General features: G+C 40.3%; 2 long non-coding RNA genes across 4 annotated transcripts; one reads left to right on the top strand and one right to left on the bottom strand.

Annotated features, from left to right (window-relative positions):
* Nucleotides 1-1793: 1793 nt before the first annotated feature.
* LOC146523065 (uncharacterized) lies at nucleotides 1794-5210 on the top strand. 3 transcript variants are annotated; one of them, XR_014873269.1, is made up of 3 exons: nucleotides 1794-1952; nucleotides 3912-3996; nucleotides 4622-5210. It is a non-coding gene; the product is annotated as an uncharacterized LOC146523065 (long non-coding RNA). The 3 variants fall into 3 exon arrangements; XR_014873268.1 differs by lacking the exon at nucleotides 1794-1952 and having other exon boundaries at nucleotides 3805-3996; nucleotides 4622-4780; nucleotides 5136-5210; XR_014873267.1 differs by lacking the exon at nucleotides 1794-1952 and having other exon boundaries at nucleotides 3805-3996.
* Nucleotides 5211-13018: 7808 nt separating this feature from the next.
* On the bottom strand, nucleotides 13019-13791 carry LOC146523064 (uncharacterized). Its single transcript, XR_014873270.1, has 2 exons — nucleotides 13265-13791; nucleotides 13019-13148 (listed from the first exon to the last, which is right to left on the bottom strand). It is a non-coding gene; the product is annotated as an uncharacterized LOC146523064 (long non-coding RNA).
* Between the last annotated feature and the right edge of the window lie 4869 nt (nucleotides 13792-18660).

Below are 18660 nucleotides of genomic sequence, written 5' to 3'. Positions count from 1 at the left end.
TTGATTATACTATACGAGAATGGATGACAACAGGGCAACTTGTAATACTTGCAAAGTAGATATTTAATTTAAGGGAGGAAACACTACGAATATGCAAAAGCATTTGCTCACAAAACACGCGATAACCTTAAAGGAATGTCGTGTTTTTAATTCCGCTCCGGACTCGTGAATCTCAACCCAGCAGCAGCGGTAACGTTTACACGTCCTCTCCCGTTAATGTGGCAGGTAAATAATCAACTAACAGTGCATATTATGTTAGCGCGATCTGCCTTATTACAAAACTTGCCATTACTGTGCATTTAGGTGACCATGATGAGAAAGACAGAGAGTCTGGCCGGCGCTCGCTGGCAGTTCTCGCTGCAGTCTACCGGTAGCGTCTCCTTTCAGGCCAGGATAGACGAATGTCACCGAGCAGTGACTAAGTTTGTGGTCAAAGGCTTGCACCCATTTGCCACAGCAGATGCCCCCGATTTTTGGTAAGTGAATGTGTTTAATTGTAGGCAGGGACATTACTGGACATTTTTGTGTAATTACTACAGAATAATATATGTACTTTGTTATTGCTACAGAAGAATATTTATTTTATTATTTTACATTTACAATTTTTTTCCTGGGGAACCTGTGACACCCCATTGAAGAGCCGTAGGCTGTGGATCTCTTAAGATCTCACTGTTGGGTTTGTAAGGCCATGTTACTCCTAAATTCTCTTGATCAAAGAGAAGATATAAAACAAAGTTCTAAGCTAATCGACCTTAGTGTTCTTGTAGCAGTCCCACGGACCAAGGAAGAAATAGAGAGAGCCTCGACGGGTGCAGTAATTTTTACTTTGAGATTCATTCAGAATCTAACAGTGCTGAGGTGCGTCAATGCACCGTGAAAACTAAACAGAAACACAAAATACATTTCTTAGACACAAATATGAACTCAAATAAAGCAGAAAACACAACAAAATATCAACTAAGCAAACAAATATAACTTAAAACATGTACCTCGCTCCGCATTCCAAGGGCTGCAAATTGTTAATTTCGCTAGAGTCCGGTATCACGCTGCTTCATGCTTCATCGAGAGCTGCCTACTGGGACATGTGCGCCACAAAAACTGGTCTGAGCTGGAAGTGCAGCTTGCCGCTAACAAAGCAAGAGAGGACACTACGCATAGCTGTTCAGGCTTAGATCAATAAACAAAACTGGACCTTTACACTCCCACCAAATCATGTATAACAAACAACATTCTTTACATGATTTCCAGCTTTAACATATGGACATTACTACAAGAATGAACACAATTTCAAGTACATCATCAATAAACTTTCGCAAAAATACGCCTGATGTGACAGTATTGATTGAAACATCAATTAGTTATTTTCTAATAGAACTACAAGCTTTTGAACAGGTCGCTCAACTATGTGAGGTTTGTGTGCTGTTCCCTGCTTCTTTATTAAGCCTTGATCGCCAACTTGAAGCTTGACTCTGCGGACCAACCCGTCACACTGTAAAAACGATAACTAGTAATTGTTGATTTGATTAAAGTTTTCAAATTAAACTGACTTAGAAATAAAACTTTCCATTTACAACCTAAAAAGCTTGTCTGCCCAACAAATTTCTTCCATTGTTGTCCTAACTAAGATTTTCTAGAGAGCATAACAAAGATTATCAACTTTTGAGTAGATTTTTTGAGTCAAGTTGGGAACCTGTGGGAAACCCCGTAGATGACTGGCACACGTGGTCTGTGCCAAGTTTGAACTGGACCAAATGAGCAGACTGAGCTGTGTGATAGTGGCTTGTCATGTGTTCTGGACTGAAAACCTGCTAAGAAAATTTGAAGAAACGTGGCCAAAGTTGGATGGAAATTACCATTTTTCGACCATTACGGATTTTACCTGGTCTGAAGTTGGACTGTATTTTTTGACCATTTTTCGGACAGGACAAGCTGCCGACTATTTGCCCTAGCAGGTAAGCTAACCAGATCTATTATTAGGATTTTCTAAAAGTGCCTAGGCTGCATCCTCCTCAGGACCCAGGAGGGTGGAATGAGTAAAACACTGAAAAAAAGGCAAACAATAACATATTTAAGTTATCTAAGTGACTTATATATCATGTTTAAGCTAGCGAAGGACCGGGGGGAGGGGGAAAATGATATGCCAGCCAGCTAGCTATCAAAGCCGGTGGTAACTAGTGATGGGATTTCCGGCTCTTTTTAGAGATCCGACTCTTTCGGCTCGGCTCACTAAAAAGAGCCGGCTCTTTTGGCTCCGAACCGGCTCTTCAGGTTGTTTTGTTGCTTTAATTATTTAATCATTAACAATAATATAAAATTATGCAGAAAAGGAATTACTAATGTAAAAAAAGTGGTTTTATTCATATATGTTTATATATGGCCCCTAGAGACAAAGCACGTACAAACTATAAAGCATATAGAAACTCCAAAAAGCACGTACAAACTCCAAAACACATTTCTAGCGTTTACTGAACTTCCAAAACAGAGCTACCCAGATCACTTAAATTACACAATTGAAAACATGTGTGTATTGTTTGTGTATTTATAGACAAGCACTCATATTTATTCAAATAATTAAAAAAAAAAGTTCATTTACCTGTTACTGCCACACACCTAATCCGGTTGTTGATATTTCCTGGCTTGTGTAGCCACTAGGTAACAAAATCTCAACACTGCGCCCTGCATCCTGGAGCACTTCTGTTGTCTTTTGTACGTGTTTTGGAGTTTGTACGTGCTTCTGAGTTTTTACGTGTTTTGGAGTTTGTACGTGCTTCTGAGTTTTTACGTTTTTTGGATTTTGTACGTGCTTCTGAGTTTTTACGTGTTTTGGAGTTTGTACGTGCTTCTGAGTTTTTACGTGTTTTGGAGTTTGTACATGCTTAGGAGTTTGTACATGTTTTGGAGTTTGTACGTGCTTTATCTCTAAGGTCCACCATAAATATACTTTATTTATTCACTCCACATAAAATGTAATAAATAAATCATATAATACAAAAAAACAACTATTTACATTTTAAACTTTTAACTATTTAAATTTTCAGCTTTTTCCTTTTAAACAAATTTAACGTGAAACAACACAAAACACTGCAAACCACAACACAATTAAATATAAATTAAAATATTAAAACAAAAAGAAGATGCACATCCTCTGTCATATGGGCCTGCATGATTTCTGAATCCTTTATCATCTGCAACTGAAAATAGTGGATGATTACTGTACCTTTCTAATGTGACGTTGTTGTCCCTCACTCTCTTTCTCTCTGGCTCTGTTCCTGTGCTACTGCGAGTGTAACTAACGCCCCTCCCCCCTCTGCCCAGCGCAAAGTACAGGCCGCGCATGCGGAGTTTAGCGGAAAAAAGGGCGAGAGAGAGGGTGAGAGAAAGGAAAAAAAAAACAAAACCCACGGCTCCCAATAAGGAGCCGGCTCGTGTCGTTCACTTCAAAGAGCTGGCTCTAAGAGTTACCATCACTAGTGGTAACAGACGTGTCCGAAAACATAGAAGCATTTTTGCAAATATGTGTTGTCTTATTAAACTGAGCAGATATTTGAAATTTACACAGCTACATTCTCGCCTGAAAATATCTTAAAAGTTTACTTTGTGAGCCGAAAAGGGTAATAAGAGTAATAATACAACTACGTGGCTGCCGCCATTGTTGGAAACTAGAATCGGCTGGGCCGCGCTATGAATTCTGGCATAGGATGGGCCACGAAGGATACACCTGACCCATCCTTCAAAGCTGTGGAAAGTATTGTATTGTTTTGAGAGCCTTTTTGTTGGTGGAGTATTGATTGACGCGATCTGTATGGTCCGACTTTGCACATGCGCAGTAAGGATCAGGGAGTCCGATCCGTAACTCTTTTTTTTTCTACATTATATTGAAATGTTTCATTATTGCAAACATTTTCTCTCAGGCGGATAGAGGTCGTGGAGTGTCAGCCTATGGTGTCCAGTGTGTGTGTCCAGGAGAGATGACCTGCGCTGTTTTCCTCTGAGGAGGTAAGACTGTCCTAATTTATTTATAATTTAATTATTATTCAAATTGGGCATGATTTATACTAGATTGACTATATTGAAGTAGTACAGTATTTGCTGGGGCAATGCATTGGCCAACTTTATTATATTGTGCTACTATTCCAGTCAAGACCCTTGCCAGTGTTACATTGAAATCCTTACCCTGAACTTTTCTTTACACAGAAAATGTGTAAAGAAATTTCTTTCAGGAAAAGAGTCCCCATGCTAAATCGAAATTGTGAAACAGAAAGGCAATCTCATAATTTTGACTTGGCATGTTTGTTTTTTTTTGTTTTCTTTTAGTGCTAGAAATAGGACTTCTATAGACTGAGATGGTTAGGGAAGGAATACTAAGGCAGGTCACAGAATCTGATTGGTCACAGATTTTGGTGCAACTTAGAACATAATATGTATTTGCATATTGATACTGGGTTTTGTGGAGGGTATTTCTATTCCTGTGCAAAATACGAATTCATGAGAGATTTTTGAAGTAGGTTTTGCTGTTGATAACACAGTCAGGCATATAACATGGTGCAGACTGTCCAAGACAGCTACCCAGGAATTTTCTGTGCTGAATAAATGACAATATTTTGGTGAATGTCTTGTTTAGATATCTGAAAAATTTCATCGGATCACAAGCAAAGACCTCCTGGGGACCTTCAATGCATCCCTTGACAAATTTGTGCCTGGCCTGCTGAAACTGTACCGGCCTAAGAAGGGAGCTCTTTGTGAGGAGATGGAAGATCTCCTGGATAAACTTGATGAACAGGTGAGTGAAGTGCTTCTTTATCTGACATTTTTAGAAGAGAGTATACTTTTCTCTTAACAGAAACTGAAAAAGATGTTGGCTTCAAACAAAACACATCAGTGGACATGTCAGTAAAAATTAATGTCATCAGTCATTGCTTTGTTCTTATTTGGCAGTATTTCTATTTAATTTGTAAATAGAAAGTAAAATTGTTAACATGATGTTGTTGTTGGGTTTTTTTTGTAAGTTTTGCATGTTGCTGGGTCTGACCTGTGCTTTATTTTCATTACTATGAGAGTTCTGATTTTGCATTGTGTATAGTACACCATGTTACTACACTAATTGAAATTCTTGTTTTCCACTGAATACTCTTTAGACATCCGACATTGTGTCCAAAGGGCACCGAGAGGCCAGCCCATTTTCCTCAGAGAGGATGCAACAGAGGTTTTCCTGAAGTGCTTAGTAAGTACAAAAAAGTAATGCAAGTAAAAATAATTGCTATGAGATGTTTTTAAAGGATGAGTTAATCCAAAATGGAAATGTACACTTCCTCAGTGCAGTCCAGATAATTTTATAGTGGGGATTGCAGTTGTCATAACTCTCACTCCTTTTTTTTCTGCTGGGCAGCAGCTGGGCATTGTTAGTGGGTGTTCCATAGCAGAAAATATTTTTGTACAAAACTCACAAGGTGGCATTAATTAAAGGAAAATAAGCTTTTTGTTCTTAAAACCTCTATAAGTCAAATGACCAGCATGGTATAGAGGTTAAAGTTAAAATCTTTAGAAATTTGTTTTGTCTTTAGTTTTTCTTAGCTTTCAATAATTCATATTTTACTTTTCTTCAGGACACTGACATTTTGTAACCAGTGTTGAACAGTGCACCAGTTGCCATCCTCACCATCCTACAAGATGACGATGCCGATACGTCTGTGCGAGAACATGCAGTTGTGTTGGAAGGGGACATCGATGAATCGAAGGGGACTACATAACATTCCAGACCTCTCTACTGCCTTGGCATACCTCTTTGGCCTTCTGTATGCCCTCAACATTGATAATACAAAGCAGATGAGTTACACCTTTAAAGCAATTGAGGCCATCTTATTTTGACCTGGTCGGACAATATGAAGGTGAAGTGGATAAATCATTATTCGAAATGTAAATTTTAGTCAGATGAATCTGTATTGTTGAGAATATATGGTGAAAATTTGTCTTGTAGTATTTTAAAAGACTTGTTATAGTGTTTTCCATATGAAGCATAGAACTGGTGTTTTACCTGTTAGTTTCCTCTTCATTGATGGTAACGTTTCTAATAACTTTTAACTTCCATAGTTCATCATAGTAAGCCCATGTAAAATGTCAATATCTGGGTACATAGGTAATCATTTGTGGAATTACCCTATTTAAGGTGCAATAGTTATGTTCAGCTTTTACAAGACGGTCAGGGTGTGTGTGCGTGAATTATTAAGTTGCTGGACACTTTTCTTTTTTGGTTCTGGACTCTGGAATTTTAACATCTCTGCTGGGGTGCTCAAAGCACCCAAAAGAAACTGGCAACACGTTTTTGTTTGTTTGTTATTTCTTTTTCTTTCTTTCTTTTTTTTTTTTTTTAACAGAAATTGACCCTACTGCCCATGACATTCTGAAATGTACTGAAAGCACTGTTGAACAACATAAATAAGCTTTTAGATAAAATTGAATTGTGCTTTGTTTTATTCTATATCTATTTATTGAGTGTTCTTTCAAGTATAATCACAGCATACATTTTCCTTTGTTTATATAGGTACATTTTCAACTCACTGGAGTAAGAATTGTATGATTACTCAACAAGAATATCCTTGTTTGGTGAAGGCAGAAAAACATGGCATTGAAACCAGAATTTCTTCGTTAGACTTCCAGGATTATCCTAATTAGGTGAACAAGAAGAACCAAGTTGGCAGAACTTGTAAATCTTAGTTGAGTCAACAACAGTTGCAAAAGTTGAGAAAACTCAAAAATCTCTTGCATCATGTTGCCTTGAAATTTTAAGTTTTCTCAACTTTTTCTTTTTTACAGTGCATCTTCTTCTGGTGCTTCAACCACTCGAGCCAGTTGCCACTGATTTCTGGGAAGCATCTCTTCTTTGATAATGACTATGTCATTGACTAAGATTTCGACGTGGTACGTGCCACTTCTGTCTCGTAGATATGTTCAGAAGGTACTCTCTTTTCCATCTACTCCAAAACTGCTCAGTGAGATACTGGACTCTGTGCCAACGTTTCCTTGCATATAAGTCCTCTTTCACAAACTTTCCTGGTGGAGGCAGTGCAACCTTTGATTTCATCAATATGAGGTGATTTGGAGTTAGGGGTTCAGGAGATTTAGGATCATTGATTCCATCGACGCTCAGTGGTCGGCCATTAACGATAAACATCGCCTCATAGAATAGAGTTCTTAGAGAGTTGTCATCCAGCCTGCCTTGGCATTGAGCAATGGTGGCATTGAGAACATTGCGGATGGTACGAATCTGTCGTTCCCACACACCTCCGGCATGGCTAGCAGATGGGGCATTGAAGACGAACTCACACTGTTTATTGGCAAGGAATGCTTCTAAGGCATCTGTGTCACATTGTTTAAGAGACTCTCTTAGCTCATTTTTGGCTCCAATAAAGTTTGTACCCTGGTCACTGTACAACTTACACACAGCTCCTCTTAAGCTGATGAAACATCTCAGAGCGTTGATGAAAGAGTCAGTAGAAAGATCCTCAAGCATCTCAATGTGGAATGCACGTGAGGAAAGACATGTAAAGAGGAATCCGTATCTTTTATGCTCTTTGCGACCTTGTTTTGTGACAAATGGTCCGAAACAGTCCATTCCACAATACACGAAAGGATCTGAGATTTCAACTCGTTCCTTTGGAAGTTCAGACATGCGTTGCTCTTCTGGTGAACGTCTTAGTTTTCGACATTGAACACATTTGCTTATTAGTTTTGCAACTTCCTTGCTCCCACCAATCACCCAAAATCCATTCGATCTGATTTCCATGAGAGTTTGGCTTCTACCTTGATGACAAATCTGTGCATGAAAATGAGCAATGATCAACTTTGTAATGTGATGGTCTTTCGGGAGGATGATGGGGTGCTTAAGTCCCTGACAGAGTGTTGACTTCTTCAGTCTTCCTCCAACACGGAGAAGTCCTTGATCTAGTACTGGATCTACTCTAAAGAGGGGACTTGAACTCGGAAGGTTATCTCCCACCTTCAACACTTCCATCTCTTGAGAAAAGGCCTGCTGCTGAAGGAGCTTTATTATTGTGTCAGCAGCTGTTTTCCGTTCGTCTACTGTTACAAAGTTTCCATACTGAGCTTTGCTGGATCTCAATCTTTTTATCCTTGCAACCACTTTAAGGAGCATTGACCAGCTTGAAAACCTTGACAAACGGCTGAGGATATTGTCTTGTTCACTTGTTTGAGTTGTGAGAGCTTTGACTGCTTTGACTTCTGGATCCCCTACTAACAACACAGCTGAGGGGCTGGGTGCATATGAAATGTCATGTTCCCACAGAAACTTTGGACCAGACAACCAACATGTTGACATGATTTCTGATGCACTGAGCCCTCTAGAGGCGTAATCTGCAGGATTCTGAGCTGTGTCAATGTAGTGCCACTGTTTGGGATCTGTAGTTTGCCTAATTAACTGAACACGGTTGGCAACGAAGACGTGGAACCGTCGTGCCTCATTGTTAATATAGGCTAAGACTACTTGGGAGTCAGTCCAAAAGAACTCTTCATTAATGCACATCTGAAGCTTTGCTTTTAGCATGCTGCTCATTCTGGCTGATGTGACTGCGGCTGAGAGTTCTAATCGTGGTATACTTGTGACCTTGGTAGGTGCGACTCTTGCCTTAGCCATAACAAGACTACAGTGGACCTTCTCGTTGCTGAGGTACCTAATATAGGAGCATGCACCATATCCTAAATCACTAGCATCACAAAAGTGTCTGTTAGTTCTGGTGGGTGGTAACATCTAGGCACTGCAACCAATTTTAGTCTTTCCAAACCATCTTTCCAGTCCTCCCACCGTGAACGCAAGTTGTCAGGAAGGGGGTCATCCCATTCAGTGCCTCTGCGACACAGTTCCTGTAGGATACCTTTGCCTCTTAAGGTGAAGGGAGCTACGAACCCTAGTGGGTCGTACAGGGATGAGATCACTGACAGTATGCTCCGGCGAGTAGGAGGTTGGTCCTTAGTGTTTATTTTGAAACTGAAAGTGTCATTTTTGATTGACCACTGGATGCCGAGCACATGGCCTTCAGCTGTTGTGTCAGGTTTGAGATCGAGCGGTTCTGTGGTGTCTGCTCTGTCTGAGGGTTCCAGCTGGGAAAGCGCATCACTTTGGTTTGAGTTGAACTTGTGCAGATGTAGACCGCCAAGTCTACAAAGTGCTTGTGTTTCGGTGATGAGTTCTTGTGCCTCTTTAACTGATGGGACACTAGTTAGACCATCGTCTACATAAAAGTTCTGTTCAACAAACTCTGAGGCCTTAGGATAGTCTGCTCTGTACTGTTGTGCTAAATACTTCAGGCTGAAATTAGCACATCCAGGGGATGAACTGGCACCGAATAGATGTACAGCCATTCTGTACTCTCTGGGTTCTTTGTCTAATTGTCCATCCTGCCACCACAGAAATCTCAGATAGTTGTGCATGTCTGGACAAACAGAGAACTGGTGGAACATTCTCTCAATATCACAGATTATGGCTACATTTTCCTTTCTGAAATGACAGAGTACCCCCACCAATGAGTTGATCATATCTGGACCTGTGAGAAGAGTGTCGTTTAATGAGACACCGAGAAATTTTGCTGAACAGTCAAAGACGACTCTTAGCTTGGCTGGTTTTTTCGGGTGATATACCCCATGGTGTGGGATGTACCATGCAGTCTCACCATCGGTCAAAGGAGGGGCTGATTCTGCATCACCACTGCTGATAATGTCTCTCATAAAGGAACAGTAATGTTCATGATACTGTTTATCAGCCTTTAGTCTTTTCTTCAGGTGTTGCAGTCGGACTGTGGCTAGCTTCTTATTGTTGGGAAGCGCTGGTGGATCATTGCCCTTGAAGGGAAGCGGCATCTCATAGTGCCCATCTGGTCTTTGTTTTATTGTATCACTGAGGATTTGTATGAAGCGAACATCATCCTGTGATACATACTTATCCTCATAGTTTCTCTCATTAAAGTCAGTCTCTAGGACTTTGAGTACATCTGTGGCTGATGGTATGGGCATTTCTTTGACTGTGATCCTGTGCACGTAACTCTGGTTACCTTCTCTGTCTAGGTGAGGATTACCAGAACCAATAATACTCCATCCTAGTAGGGTTCTTTGTGCGAAAGGTTTGTTTATTTTGCCTGTGACAATCTCTAGGGGGGCTAGTGCTGATGGGCAGTCATAACCAATCAATAGACCTACTTCACAGTTCTGCAATGGCTGTAACTTGTTAGCTAAGCCTTCAAGGTGTGGCCACTGAAGTGCAGTTTCCTTGGTAGGGATATGAGACTTGTCAACTGGGATAAAGTCACGAGAGTAGACTTGTTCTATTCGGACACGAGTCTCAGAGTCAAACCCACGCACCTGTAAGTTGTTGGCAAGTTTACTTGCAATGACTGTGTCGACGGACGTCATGGTGCTAAGCTTTAACTGCACTGGTTGGGTGTCTACATTTAGTTCTGAGGCCAAATCCTCTAAAATAAAGGATGAGTCACTCTGGGTGTCAAGCAGGGCATATGTAAGTATTTCTTTCTCAGGCTCAGATGCAACTGACACGAATACTGGTACTATGCTGGATGTGGAAGATGGTTTCCTTGTTAGTACATGAGTCATAACATTATGCACTTCCTTGTTTGCACCTTCATCTGGGGATTTAGAATCCTCAGTTTTCCTTTCTTTAGGTTCATTCACTCTTTCTGTGTGTAGACAGGTGGGGTGACGCCGACCACACTTACTACAGGAGTGACGTCCTCTGCATTCTTTGGTTACATGACCCCTTCTCAAACACCCAAAGCAGAGACGATTTCCTTGAATGAAAACTTTCTTGTCATCACTAGTTTTCGCTGCAAAAGCAGGACACTTAGCTATGCCATGCGATTCTTCTTTGCAAAACAAACATGGGGGTTTAGGTCTAGAAGTAGATACTGGGATTGGTGGAGACTTTGGTTGGATGGTAGTACTGAGTGCCTTCGCTCTTTTAATGTGCCGCTCTTCTGATGCCCTTTCATTCATTAGGAATGGTGAGGCAACAGGATTGCAAACTACTTTAGCTTCATTTTGTAGGAACTTTGTAAAGCGAGCGAAGTTGGGGTAGTCTTGGCTTTTGTCTAGCTCCTCCACTACAATGCGGCTCCATCTCTGCACTATCCACTCAGGCAGTTTTCTTAGAAGCTTGTGATTTTCCTCACAATCATTAAGGATCTCTAGGCCTTTGACTTGAGGGATAGCCTCTGCACAGCTTTGGAGAAAATCTGCAAACTCCCTCAGTGCTATAGGATCATTGGCAGCTATTTTAGGCCATTTTGTAAGTTTAGCCCTAAAGGCTCTTTGGATAACAAATGGGTTGCCATACCTTTCCTCTAGAACGCTCCAAATGCCTGCGTATGCCTGCTCACTGTTGCGGAAGAAATATCCCTCTACTGCCTTTCGTGCTTCACCTGCAAGATAGCTCTTTAGATACAACATTTTCTCACACACAGGTAAAGGTTTGTCACCAATTAGTGCCATAAAGGATACCTTCCAATCCATAAACTTTAGGGGGTCGCCACTAAAGATGGTGGGCTCAGGTACAGGAAGCCTGTTTAGGGTAAGAGAGCTGGCAAGGGCTTGAACTAAGCTAAGTTCTTCTCGTTCTGGAGTAGTATTGTGAGGTCTAAATGTCGGTGCTCGTGGATTTAAAGAGAGCCGTGGTGCGCTGTTGGGGAGATTTGCGGAATTTTCTAAGTTGTAGCAGGACACTTGATCATAGCTTTCAATGTCATTTTGAGCGCTAAGGGCTCTTACTCGTGCAGCTGCTACTTTCACTTCACTGTCTGCCTTTAACTGTTGAAGTTTAGTCTTTTCCTCCTCCAACTTTGCCTTTGTTTCCACTTCCTTTATTTTCCACTCATTTTCCATTTGGCTGATCTTGGTTTCCTGTGCCAATATTTCTTGTGTGGCCTTTGCTTGTTCCACTTTGGCTGCAAGTTCAGCTTCTGCTTCCACCTCGCGACTGCCAGTAGAATCTGCCTTTGAGCGTGCGACTGAACCCTCTGGGAACGACGTTTCAGTTTTTGTATCACCAAACACAGAACCATAGTCCCTTTTGTTTAACATCACTCGTACTCTTTCCTTTTCAAGAGCTGATCGATATTTTCCTGTCGTTTAGCAATAACTTCACAAATGTCAGTTGTAAGCACTGCACAAGCATCCATTCGCTTAACAATGTCTGGCGTCATGGATTGGCTGCGGCGAATGGGTTCATAATGCTGTTGTACTACAGTGTGCTTGTCTCTTATGTCATGACTGGCATTGTTTGCTCTTCAGGTGAGCAGAAAGTTTTCAGCTTTGTTCTGATTTCTTTAGCTGCCTTCTTCCAAGTGTCATAAGCTTTGTTAAATGCCTTCTCATTTTTCTTTGCCTCATATACCTGCATTTCTTTACCTTTTTCAGTTATATGCCTTTCAGGATTGCTGGATCTTACTCCTTGTTGCTCTGAGTCGTCGGCCTCTTCAGCAGGGTTCAACATTTTGTTACTGTTATGTGTATGTTGCTCTATGCGATGACGTCTGGACTTAAACTTACGTGAGTGTTACTTTTTGGAAACAATGCTCACATCAGACGTTTACATCACAAAAATAAACAGATTAGCACCCACATATTAGACAAAATGTAACTGTAAATACTGCTGATATACCATAACGTTACTTTCAAGAAGAATAAACCCATACAATTTAAAGATTGTAATTACTTAGTGCAATGCAGTATACGTTCAAGGCTGTAACCACAAAAATATTTAAGGCAAGTAACTCTGAATTAGTGTGCAGACATTTTAACTTTGTTATCAGCAAAGTCCTTAATGGGCATAATACCTGCACCTCTGTAAAGTGACCATCAGAGTTGAAAGTGGAGGTAGGCGACGAAGCAAAGATGATCTTGACTGGTGTAGAAATCTCTCACAGCTGACACACGGACCCACCTCGTGGCACGGGCTGCACTCATCTGGCATGGGAGCTAGCAAGTAGCCTTCACTCAGCGATCGAGTTTTCACTGTAGCAGTCCCCCGGACCAAGGAAGAAATAGAGAGAGCCTCGACGGGTGCAGTAATTTTTACTTTGAGATTCATTCAGAATCTAACAGTGCTGAGGTGCGCCAATGCACCGTGAAAACTAAACAGAAACACAAAATACATTTCTTAGACACTTATTACAAATATGAACTCAAATAAAGCAGAAAATACAACAAAATATCAACTAAGCAAACAAATACAACTTAAAACATGTACCTCGCTCCGCATTCCAAGGGCTGCAAATTGTTAATTTCGCTAGAGTCCGGTATCACGCTGCTTCATGCTTCATCGAGAGCTGCCTACTGGGACATGTGCGCCACAAAAACCGGTCTGAGCTGGAAGTGCAGCTTGCCGCTAACAAAGCAAGAGAGCCCTCTACTGGACACTACGCATAGCTGTTCAGGCTTAGATCAATAAACAAAACTGGACCTTTACAGTTCTCCTTTTTTAAAAAGAATCGATAAAGAATCGAATCGTTAAACAGAATCGAAAATGGAATCGGAATCGTGAAAATCTTATCAATACCCATCCCTAGTGACACATAATGTATGACCACTCCTTTGCTGTTTTTCTACTAGAGATCTCCTTCATGATCATTCATAGACAAGCATTTCACCTCAACCGCTTTCACCACCATCCCATAGAAATACAAGCACACATGACAAGTTCAATTTCACAGTTTCAAAATTGTTTAAAGCCACCATTTTCCTTGATTTGAGCCACGCTGGATCTACATTGCATCTGAACAGCATCTGTGCACAAAGATTTTGTAGAATAAAATATTTTCATTTTTAAGTATTTTAAGTCACTTTGGGAATAGTAATGAATTTTGAGTGCAAAATAATCTTCTTTTGGATATTTTCAAATGAAAATAGATAGATTAAATCCTTGTATAGTCTTCATGTTTGGGACTTTCTCGTATCCCTTTGGGTACCTTGATCCAGGACATATTTGGAGTTTTAAAAATAAGTGTAAAATTAAATTTTACTTTATAGACCATCAACATATGTTGTCATTATCTCAGTATCAGACAGTAGAGAAAACATATATGTTTAACAATTCCAATCAGTCTCTACCCAAACAAAGTTGTTTTTGCCATAAGGTTATAATTCACAAATCCACAACCCTGAACATTATCTTGGAAAAAATGGATTGAGACAATGTCTTCATTAACATTAATATGTGTTCAACCATTGTCAGCTTTGTCTTGAGAAGGTACTGACCCAGGTTGTATGATGTGTAAAAACTATTGTGGCCATTGAGGTCTTCAGACATATTTAGCACCACCCGTGCCCTCTATTGATTGACTGATTTCTAAATTGTCCTCATAGTGTGAGACTTCTTCTCTTCATCCTATCTTCCTCTTCTACATTGCCGTGTCCCTGTCTCTCTTCAAACATGAGGTCTAAAGTCCTTTGACAGCTAAATCCTTTGATTATATTAAGCATGAAAGACTACTGTGATGCAGAAGTATTTATCTCTTCTGTCCTACCCCCTTGATGTGCAGGTGTGAGGTATATAGAGCTAGAAAATATGGAAAGACAAGCAATTGGTTTGCAGGTGATGGAGGTTAGAGTGTAAATGTAAACGCGTTGGGTATAGCAGCATATGTGCTCAGTTATTATTTTTGGTTTGGAAATTTTTGTCACAGAAAAAATCCTAAGGCTATTGAGTATCAGGTAGAAACAATTTAAACTTGTACTGTTTTATTTTTTGTTTTTTAACAGAAACAGGTCAATTTGACCCGAAAGCCATACGAGGATTAAATCAGTTGTTTACTAAATTTTGAATGTGTTTATGCAGCAGCAATTTTTAGGTGGAAAAACAAAATCCTCATGAATGTCAGTCATATATCTGTTTTATATGTGGGTTACTGATTGAAAATATTTCATGGATTATTATAAAACATTTCTGTGCTTCCAGCGATGAAGCTATTAATCATTTTGTTTGGCAAATAAAAGACTGCTGGTTCAATTCCAACTGGTTCAGTTCCAGAGGAAGGGCCTCTGGTGTTAAGTGTAAATCAAACATGCAACGCTACCCAAGGGAGCAGCAAAAAATGGCTTTTTATAATAACGTCTTCAGTGTTTAAACCTTGGAAGCAATCTATACCTGTCCATAACAACTACTCTTTAAGTCATAAACAAAAGGCTAGACACAAACTTGTCTCTTAACACATAAAAACGGTGGCCATGACTAAAAGATTAACCAGCTAATATTTGTGTATTTAAGAAACATTTGGGTAAAGCGTAAAGCAACTGACCTCTGCTGTGCTTTCCACTAAGAAGAACTACCTCTTTGTCTGCACCCTAAAAATTGTGCAATCACTTGTCTGTTCTTTTCTGTGGAAAGGAGGGTAGAACAAATAAACTAAGATTGCTTAATCTAAGTTCCCAGTAAGATTGCGCAAACAACTTACAGTTGTTTTTCCTGTATCCAAGATGAATCAAACAAGATCCATGGGGTCAAATGATGGCCAGAATCTAACACGTGGCATCCAGCACATAACAACAGGGTGCAAGATGCTAGCAGGCAGGGCATACATGGAAGGCCATAACTAAGTGGCCAAGAAAGTATATAGGAACATCTGTGCTGAGTATGGCCTGGGAGTCCTGAGGTCAAAATGGGACAGGCCCCCTAGGGTGGTTTTGAATGAGGTAAGATCCTGTGGGACTTCCAGATACAGACAGACAAACTGGTGATACAGTGGGGCAAAAAAGTATTTAGTCAGCCACCGATTGTGCAAGTTCCCCCACTTAAAATGATGACAGAGGTCAGTAATTTGCACCAGAGGTACACTTCAACTGTGAGAGACAGAATGTGAAAAAAAAAATCCATGAATTCACATGGTAGGATTTGTAAAGAATTTATTCGTAAATCAGGGTGGAAAATAAGTATTTGGTCACCTCAAACAAGGAAAATCCCTGGCTCTCACAGACCTGTAACGTCTTCTGTAAGAGCTTTTCTGTCCCCCACTCGTTACCTGTATGAATGGCACCTGTTTGACCTCATCATCTGTATAAAAGACAACTGTCCATAGCCTCAACCAGTCAGACTCCAAACTCCGCCATGGCCAAGACCAAAAAGCTTTCGAAGGACACCAGGAAAAGAATTGTAGACCTGCACCAGACTGGGAAGAGTGAATCTACAATAGGCAAGCAGCTTGGTGTGAAAAAATCAACTGTGGGAGCAATCATCAGAAAATGGAAGACATACAAGACCACTGATAATCTCCCTCGATCTGGGGCTCCACGCAAGATCTCATCCCGTGGGGTCAAAATGATCATGAGAACGGTGAGCAAAGATCCCAGAACCACACGGGGGGACCTGGTGAATGACCTGCAGAGAGCTGGGACCAAAGTAACAAAGGTCACCATCAGTAACACACTACAACGGCAGGGAATCAAATCCCGCAGTGCCAGACGTGTTCCGCTGCTGAAGCCAGTGCATGTCCAGGCCCGTCTGAAGTTTGCCAGAGAGCACATGGATGATACAGCAGAGGATTGGGAGAATGTCATGTGGTCAGATGAAACCAAAGTAGAACTTTTTGGTATAAACTCAACTCGTCGTGTTTGGAGGAAGAAGAATACTGAGTTGCATCCCAAGAACACCATACCTACTGTGAAGCATGGGGGTAGAAACATCATGCTATGGGGCTGTTTTTCTGCCAAGGGGACAGGACGACTGATCCGTGTTAAGGACAGAATGAATGGGGCCAAGTATCGTGAGATTTTGAGCCAAAACCTCCTTCCATCAGTGAGAACTTTGAAGATGAAACGAGGCTGGGTCTTCCAACATGACAATGATCCAAAACACACCGCCCGGGCAACAAAGGAGTGGCTCCGTAAGAAGCATTTGAAAGTCCTGGAGTGGCCTAGCCAGTCTCCAGACCTCAACCCCATAGAAAATCTGTGGCGGGAGTTGAAAGTCCGTGTTGCTCGGCGACAGCCCCAAAACATCACTGCTCTTGGGAAGATCTGCATGGAGGAATGGGCCAAAATACCAGCTACTGTGTGTGCAAACCTGGTAAAGACCTATAGTAAACGTTTGACCTCTGTTATTGCCAACAAAGGTTATGTTACAAAGTATTGAGTTGTATTTTTGTTATTGACCAAATACTTATTTTCCACCCTGATTTACGAATAAATTCTTTACAAATCCTACCATGTGAATTCATGGATTTTTTTTTCACATTCTGTCTCTCACAGTTGAAGTGTACCTCTGGTGCAAATTACTGACCTCTGTCATCATTTTAAGTGGGGGAACTTGCACAATCGGTGGCTGAATAAATACTTTTTTGCCCCACTGTATTTAGCAGAATTATTTATGGCAACATTAAACAGCATTAAATGGCATAATGTTAATATACACACGTGCTGTCTCTGCTTGTAAATATGACTGTACCATTTAACAGGAAATGATCAGAATCTGAATACGTTATTAATCCCTAAGGAAATTATGTGGTTGTTCCAATGCAATAACAACAGTAACAGACTGAACTAATTTAAATAATATTGTACAAAGTTACAAAATATAAAAAATAGCTCTAATATATAATAGCAGCATTTGCAGCAAGATTCAGTGGTGGAAAGTGTTTAAATGTAGTTTATCTTAAACATTAACAATATACAAGAGTTTAAACCTGAGCACCTTTGAATCAACTCTCCATCAACCAGCATTGCAGATTTTCTTAAATACATATTGCAAGTTAAATATATTTGGACAAATACTACATGTGGTTGACATTGTTTGCCAATAAACTATAAACTATACAGTATAATATATAATAAACGATAAAATATGTGTCCACAAACACATCACAGACACACCATTTGAAAAAAAAACAAAACAAAAAAAAAAACAGCCAGGGGACCACAGCCAGCTCGAGATGGCCAAAAACATCCTAAAAGGAAAATTTAAATTAAACAAAATAAGTAAGAGTAAAGTGTAGCTTTAGCAGAGTTTCTGCACATAAAAAAGGTTTTCTTAAATACTTGAATAAATTGTACTTAATAAATTATTTGACAACAGGTAACTGGACAATTATCAGCTGACATTTGGATTCTGATTACTTGGACGGATTCATCATCCACTGTTTTATTGTTTGTGACATTGCAACAAACTCAATACAAGTGAATCAGTTCTCAATCACTTTCATGTTCAGAATACAGTGACCCTGAAGCTCACAGAGGCTAAGGATTAAGGAATACCATAAATACCATAACTGGTGGCTGTAGCTCAGGAGATAGAGCAGGTTATCTACTAATTGACGGGTTAGTGAGATCCCTGGCTGTTCCAGTCTGCATGCCAAATATTCTAACAAGACACTTGTTAAGGTGAATTGTTAAATGTTTGTCATTTTTATGTTTACCATTTGTACATTGTTTTAACTCTGATAAAACTCCACTGTCCTTCCCCCCAGATTCTCGAGGTGGGGGGCTGTAGTCTTTTATCACAGACACATCCTTGTGCTTCTTTTGATGTAAGCTTCCTGCGTTTACGACCCTTTGGTCAGCAGGAGGTCTAACACACACACACACACACACACACATTCTCACATAACACACACACAGTGCCTTGTCTTTGTAACCAAGGGGGGTTACGTGGAGAAG

Source organism: Neolamprologus multifasciatus, chromosome 3 (genome assembly GCF_963576455.1).
Source record: "Neolamprologus multifasciatus chromosome 3, fNeoMul1.2, whole genome shotgun sequence".
Classification (NCBI taxonomy): Eukaryota; Metazoa; Chordata; class Actinopteri; order Cichliformes; family Cichlidae; genus Neolamprologus; species Neolamprologus multifasciatus.
Note: the sequence above shows the minus strand (reverse complement) of the source record. Positions and strands in the feature narration are given on the sequence as shown.